The sequence below is a fragment of the Sinohyriopsis cumingii genome, chromosome 1 (genome assembly GCF_028554795.1).
Source record: "Sinohyriopsis cumingii isolate HCF-2022 chromosome 1, ASM2855479v2, whole genome shotgun sequence".
Taxonomy (NCBI): Eukaryota; Metazoa; Mollusca; class Bivalvia; order Unionida; family Unionidae; genus Sinohyriopsis; species Sinohyriopsis cumingii.
The window spans coordinates 15,424,078-15,430,795 of NC_142961.1; positions in this window are offsets into that span (position 1 = coordinate 15,424,078).

Consider the following 6,718-nt stretch of genomic DNA (forward strand, 5'->3'; position numbering starts at 1 on the left):
TACGAAGTTAAACCATAAGATTAGATTATGTGCAATCTACATAATGCGCCTGCAGATCAAAGGTCTATTTTATTTGTTCTGATTACTCCTAACAAACTGCACAGTCTTTGATTTGCCGGCGCATTTTGTGATGGCAGATCTGGGTCTGTGCAGTTTGCAGTTGGGCTAGTCTTATAAGCGAGTACATATGGTAATCTGGAAAAGCGACAGTTACTACAATATTTGTTATTAATTGAGCAATTATTGGTATAGTCATTTGGAACATCTGTAGCTATGGAAGGAATTGTTACACCATTATTGTCAAGCAGTTATTTAAAACTTTCACATAATACTATGTTTCCTTGTTTTTTAAATTGATTTTGTCTGTTTTCTCTCAAAATACTTTCAGGGTGTCCAACTATTTGGAATTTTGACATTCAGCTTTGTCAAGCTGCTCTCGCAGTACAGCTTTTTACTTGGATAGTTACCTTTGAGGATGTCAATTTTTATCTTTTCAATCTGTTTTTGCCACAATTTTCATTAGCTCTATTTCTGATTTAACAACTTGTACAACATTTGCTCAACCTTTAAACTCTGATTTTTCTTGCGTAAATAATACTAATTTTTCGTGACTTAATATTGTCTGCTTTTCTTAACTCATCATCAAATAGCTAAATTTCGCTTATTTCTTTTTTATTACCTCCTCATCAAATCGCTCATTTTTTTATTTTGTTCAGCCTAATTTTCCTCCGATATTGTATTTGTTGTTTTGAGCAACAGTATATTTAATTGAATTTTTGAGTCGTATATCCCCGTAGCCTTGTCGCTCTTCGACATCAACCGGAAGTACCAAGATATCACTTGGGTTTTGTCCAACGTCGACGGATTAGCAGGTTTCTGTGTGTATTGCCAGCTATGGTGCATGGTACTATACATAAATTTGGTAATACAAATCTTCGAAATTTTAACTAACTTTTAATCTTGGTTGTCATAATGAAGTGTTTTGTTTGGAATTTTGTGGTTGCTTTTATTCCTGGTTATACTGTAATTAAGTAATTCCAATGTCTTTATATCTACTTCGTACAAATAAAAGGTTTTTAAACTTGATCATACCATTTCACTTAGTTCATAATCGACTACCAGATGGCAATTCGGTTTAAGCTCGTCTAACTGTTAACATCGTGGGCAAAAATGCAAAAAAAAATGTTATTGCAAACTTTTCCCCGAAGTAAATAACCAAATGTAAAATGAACAAAGAAAAAAATCCACACAATTTACCTAGCAAGATTAAGTCTGCAGTTACTGTTGCTTACATCATGCCTGTTATAAACAAAATACCTGCCCCCAATACTTTTTAGTATATAATCTGCCCACCAGCTAGGGACGGACACTGTGAAGTTTTAAGCTTATCATGCAGCTTTTGTATCTGGTTGACTACCTTATAGCAATGGACTTTTTCCTTACCAGTGGTGTAACGACATATTGAGATATTGATTCATTTGTCACCACCGCGATAGTACAAAATGGATTCTAAGTTAGACTTTGCCTATCGCCATAGATATTTTTTGGAACTGTTAATAGTCATGAGTGTTTTTCCAACTGGTCGGATAACATTATTTAAAAGTTGCCACGAGTTTTTGTTGCGGATTTACCGCAAGTAAATTTACCCAAAAAGAGATCCGAAGCTAGTGAGCTTTCCTTGCCATGTTGCTGGAATTACCCAAGTTATAAAACTCGTCTGTAGTAAACCTCAAATTAGTCAAACCGACATCAAAGACATTATTGCAATAACGGCTGCAATAATTTCACAACAATTTCAATACTATCTTAATATTCAAAGTGTTCTAAACAATCACGCCTAATGAAAACCCATAAGAGACAACGACACAAAAGAACGTCTGCAAACAATAAATAATATTTGAAAGTATTTGATCAGTGAGCTCAAAGAATATAAATATATGAGACAGAAGTACAATGTTGTATAGAAAAGTTTGTAATTGGGTGAAAGCGAGTATATAAACAGTTTCAGCTGGTGTCTGAGTGTCATCCGCCGGATTGTGTTTAGCAACAGTTATTCTACTAACCATTACGGAGGTTTGGAATAACAATCATAATAACTGATTTTAAAGCTTTTATAATTCGTAAAAAGAGATTCTTAAACACGATAAATCAGTAAATTACACAATTAAATCAACTATGAATACTTTATTTTGACTGTTGATAAGTACGACATATACAAAGAAATAATAAAATTACGAAAAGTAGAAAATATCGTTCAATAGAAGACGATCCGAATCATGAAAACGACAAATCAGGATATCTACATTACAAGCGATGATCTCTGTCTAAACAAAATCTAGTATACCAATCCAATTGAAAGCTGAAATGGCAACGTGTCCATTTTCTTGATATTAAATATTTTATTGCCATTTTTTGAAGAGAAAACAAAAACAAAACCAAATAAATTATTGACTTACATCAGTAACAAGAATGAAACAAGTAAGATTTTAACTTCTGGTGGCTATTACATTCTTGAAATGCATATTTATGAAAAAAACAACTTTGAAAATAGAAATAATAATACGAGCATTAAATTAGAATATCCAGAACACAATGCAAAAGTTCGAATCACTCCCTGACAATGATAAGTCACTGGAATTCAGCAGCCAGAGAACTATAGAGGTATTTACTGAAATCGATCATGTCATAACAAATATAAAATAACGCTAATGACAATATTTCATGTCTACTAGAGGCCTTGTCAATTGAAAATGCTATTATGATTATTTTTTACGGAGTGTTTAGTTTATAAATACGTGAATGGCTATTACTGTAAATTACACGTGGTCAGTTAACATCTTTTAATACCAGCGCCACAGAAAAAGACAAAAAGTAATAGATTTTCATGGTTGTCTGTAAATAAAAGTAATTTAGGTATACAATAATTGGAGGAATTTAACAGATCCAGCCGAAATATCTCATGCGGACGTCCTTTTTTGCGAGCAAAAGATTTTGAAAGTTGAGATCAGCTTCAGGCAATGCTCATAATACTGGCACATATGCTGAAAAGACAGTTTGTCATTCACGGAAAGAAATTTAGACTACCATTTGACTTCGAAATACCAATAGATTGACTTCGAAATACCAATAGATTGACTTCGAAATACCAATAGATTATTTTCCTTTCATTCATGTATTCTTCCTGAAGATTCGGATTTTCTATTACACTTGAAAACGCAGCTAATGTGACCGAGAGATGAAAACAGGACAATCAACTGGAACATATTAGCCTAAGACTACGTCACTATAAACATTATCTATCTCACACTAAATTTCTTGGATGACCTTGGAGAGTGTGTTGATACTAGGAAAACTGAGGCGAGAATGTACTCCTTGTTTATCAAATTCAACAATAGAAATAAACTTGGTAATCATAGAAGGTCTGCCTTCAATAATTTATTATTAGTGTTTTTTATTGAGATTCAGAAGTGACTAATTATCGTTTCTGAGGAATAATAAAAGTAAGCAGAATTTTTGTAACACACGTTTTAACATTATTACATTGGAAATCATTGTATCTAGCTTGATTTGATAAGTAATCCAATAACAGAATGCATAAAAATTATTAGCCATAAATTATATATATATATATATATATATATATATATATATATATATATATATATATATATATATATATATATATATATATATATATATATATATATATATATGCCACGTTTCTAATTGATTACCGAGTGAATGTTGATGATGAAAAGAAGAAAGTGACTAATCTAACTAGATTAAGATCTGGTGGTAGATATTTTTAATTATTAGTAGAGGTGATCGTGTAACGTTAGTTTTGTGATTAAAAACTGCATAGAATAAGCACGTTTTTTTTGTGGGGAATTTTTTAGCAAGAAGAAAACCAATGAAAACTATCGGCACTGAAAATTATTTCAGCACACATAAAGCACGAGAGATTGAAGATTTTTTAAAACTAAATTAAACATATCATAATAACTAAATTAAACACACTTTTAAAACTAAATTAAACACACCTTTAATGACATTCAAGTTTTAGTACAAGGTCTTGAAGTGTAATTAAGGGAATGTGTTTACGTTGTCAAAATAGAAACAAAGCAAACATAATAAAAATATTTGTCAAAGATAATGCTGCTTTGTTCATTCGGATGATATAGATATGGTGTTAGCTAGAGGGAGGCAATATAGGTCTTTGGGATGACCACTAGTGTCGTAGACCTTGATGTCATCCCTCATATTGTAAACGTATTTTATCTCATTATTAATACACACAGAATATGTATCGGTACAAAGCAAAGTTGCCTTTTTGCCATATATATTTTATGGCTGTTGTAATAACATTTCTACGTCAACGATTTTAACACTATAAAACCAATACCAATTGGTTTGATCACATTATGCTTTCATACTGAATATTGTGTCATTATTAATTATAATCGTCCTGACAAATGATTAGTCTTTTGGCATTTAACTGTTGTCCTAAAACAGCAGAGAGGGTGAACAGACCACTTGCTTTAAAATCCATTTATGAACATAAAACCTCATACGAAGAAAAAAAAAAAGAAAAATGAAAGGTCAGTAACGTCAAATTGAAGCCTCTAACTAAATCTAGAGTTTTTCTAATCGGGTTAAACAAATTTGTTACTTCATTTTTGTCGTTTGTTTTTTGAAAATTTGTATAATGTTTTTGTTTACCCACCGTGACACTTATTTATGGTCGCACCCGATCTGCTGCTGTCTTTTTATCGAAATTTTTTTTATCAAGACCTATACGACATTGTGATCGAGGATCATGTAAATTTATTGTTATAAATCCGTGTGGATCAGATTGTACTTTTGAAAAAAAGTTTTTGAACTTAATCATGTCCATGTCTCCTGGACACAAAGTCTGATGAATATTACAGAGAGTATGTGTATCGACTCCATTAAACACAACTAAAATATTACAGGTATCTCTGATCACTTTAGGTATTTGTGTAGCTCGCTGAGTAACATAAATCACGTCAGTTTTTGTATGTCTGCCTCGAGAAAATATTCTAGCTGGATTTGATTGTTCGTCCAGCATTAACCAAGAGATTATTAATATATCCATCGAAGTCTTCTACAGATGTGACTTAATCAATATCGGTGATAAAATTAATAATATAAGTGCCGTTCTCGTCCAACAATTTTGCATTTTCATTAAAATCTTTAAGTACATCATAACATCTCTGATCATCAACTGACGGAGCTGCTAAATACAAGTATCCCATTTGAGCCATCTCATTATCAGATTAAGTAATAATTGTGTCTTACCAGACCCAAATGAACCTATGATAATTGCTCTGATCGAATTTGGTAGTGCTGCATGATGCTTGACTGGCTCTGTCTTTCATGTCGCTGAGAAATCAATGACATCCATATTATACAAATATAATAAATAATATGTATTTATATCGTGTTCGATGTAGAGCATCCACCCCACTAGTGGCACAACAATAATAATAACAAAAAATAAATAGCGTGCATTTACAGGCAAGTGTGTGAAATGTGATACAAATAAATATAAGTTTATTTCGTCTCGTATGAAGACAGGTGGTGATTTCGCTGCTTCATTAGGAAAATTATCAGGAACTCCATGGGCTAAATGTCCAGGAAAATGATCCTCCAGGATATAATCATTGTTGTTCTGGAACCCGACTTGATATTCGACTTGACGAGCGAGATTAACCAAGACCTGGAGAGTAGCCAATAAATGCTATTGATCAAGCATGTGACGTTCATGATGTAGTTTATAAAAGTAATGTTTTACAAGAACAACATATTGCAGATGTGATGTTGATTCACTCGTTAAATTCCATATAAAAAAATCTTTCACAGAATCATTAGCTAATTGGTTGGTAAGATGAAAAGCAAATTAGCATTAGGAGCCGGTAATTAATCAACCGATTATTATAAAATAATGGAATCGATTTATTATTGCCCAAGAGGATATTGGAGAGGTAGAGCAGCGATTAGTAAACTCTCTGATGCAGCAAATATTACACGTTCTGCTGCTGAAAATTGCTTAGCACGACAGGCTATATGGCCAATTTCTCTATCACCACCTGAAAAAAATCCGCATGCACACTTTGATGTCAGCACTCCTAATGAAGTTCATTAAGCAGATATTTTATTTTCACCACACGATGCTATTAAAATTGGTAGACGTCATTCACGTACTTACAAATACGCATTGGCTGTCGTTGACGTTGCAAGTAGATATAAGGAAGCAGAGCCGTTATCAACTAAAATAGCGGCTGAAGTTGTATCTGCTTTTGAACGAATTTATCAACGAGGACCCTTACGATGGCCACATTTACTACAGGTTGATCCAGGCAAGGAATTTCTTGATGCAATATAATCTCTGATGAAAAAACATAAAGTCAAAATCAGACGAGGACATACTGCTATTCATCGTGATCAGGCAATTGTTGAACGATTTAATCGAACATTTGCTGAGCGGTTATTTGGATATCAATATGCGAATAAAATAATTTAGAAAGATATGAGATCTCGCGAATGGGTTGCAAGATTACCAAGTGTGATAGCTGCGTTAAATAATGTGATTTCCATGAAACTCATTAATGTGATTACCAAAAAAAAAAAACATATACCAATACAAGAACACGACTTTAAAAAAAAACCAGTACTAGGTAATGTTACTGTAAGATAT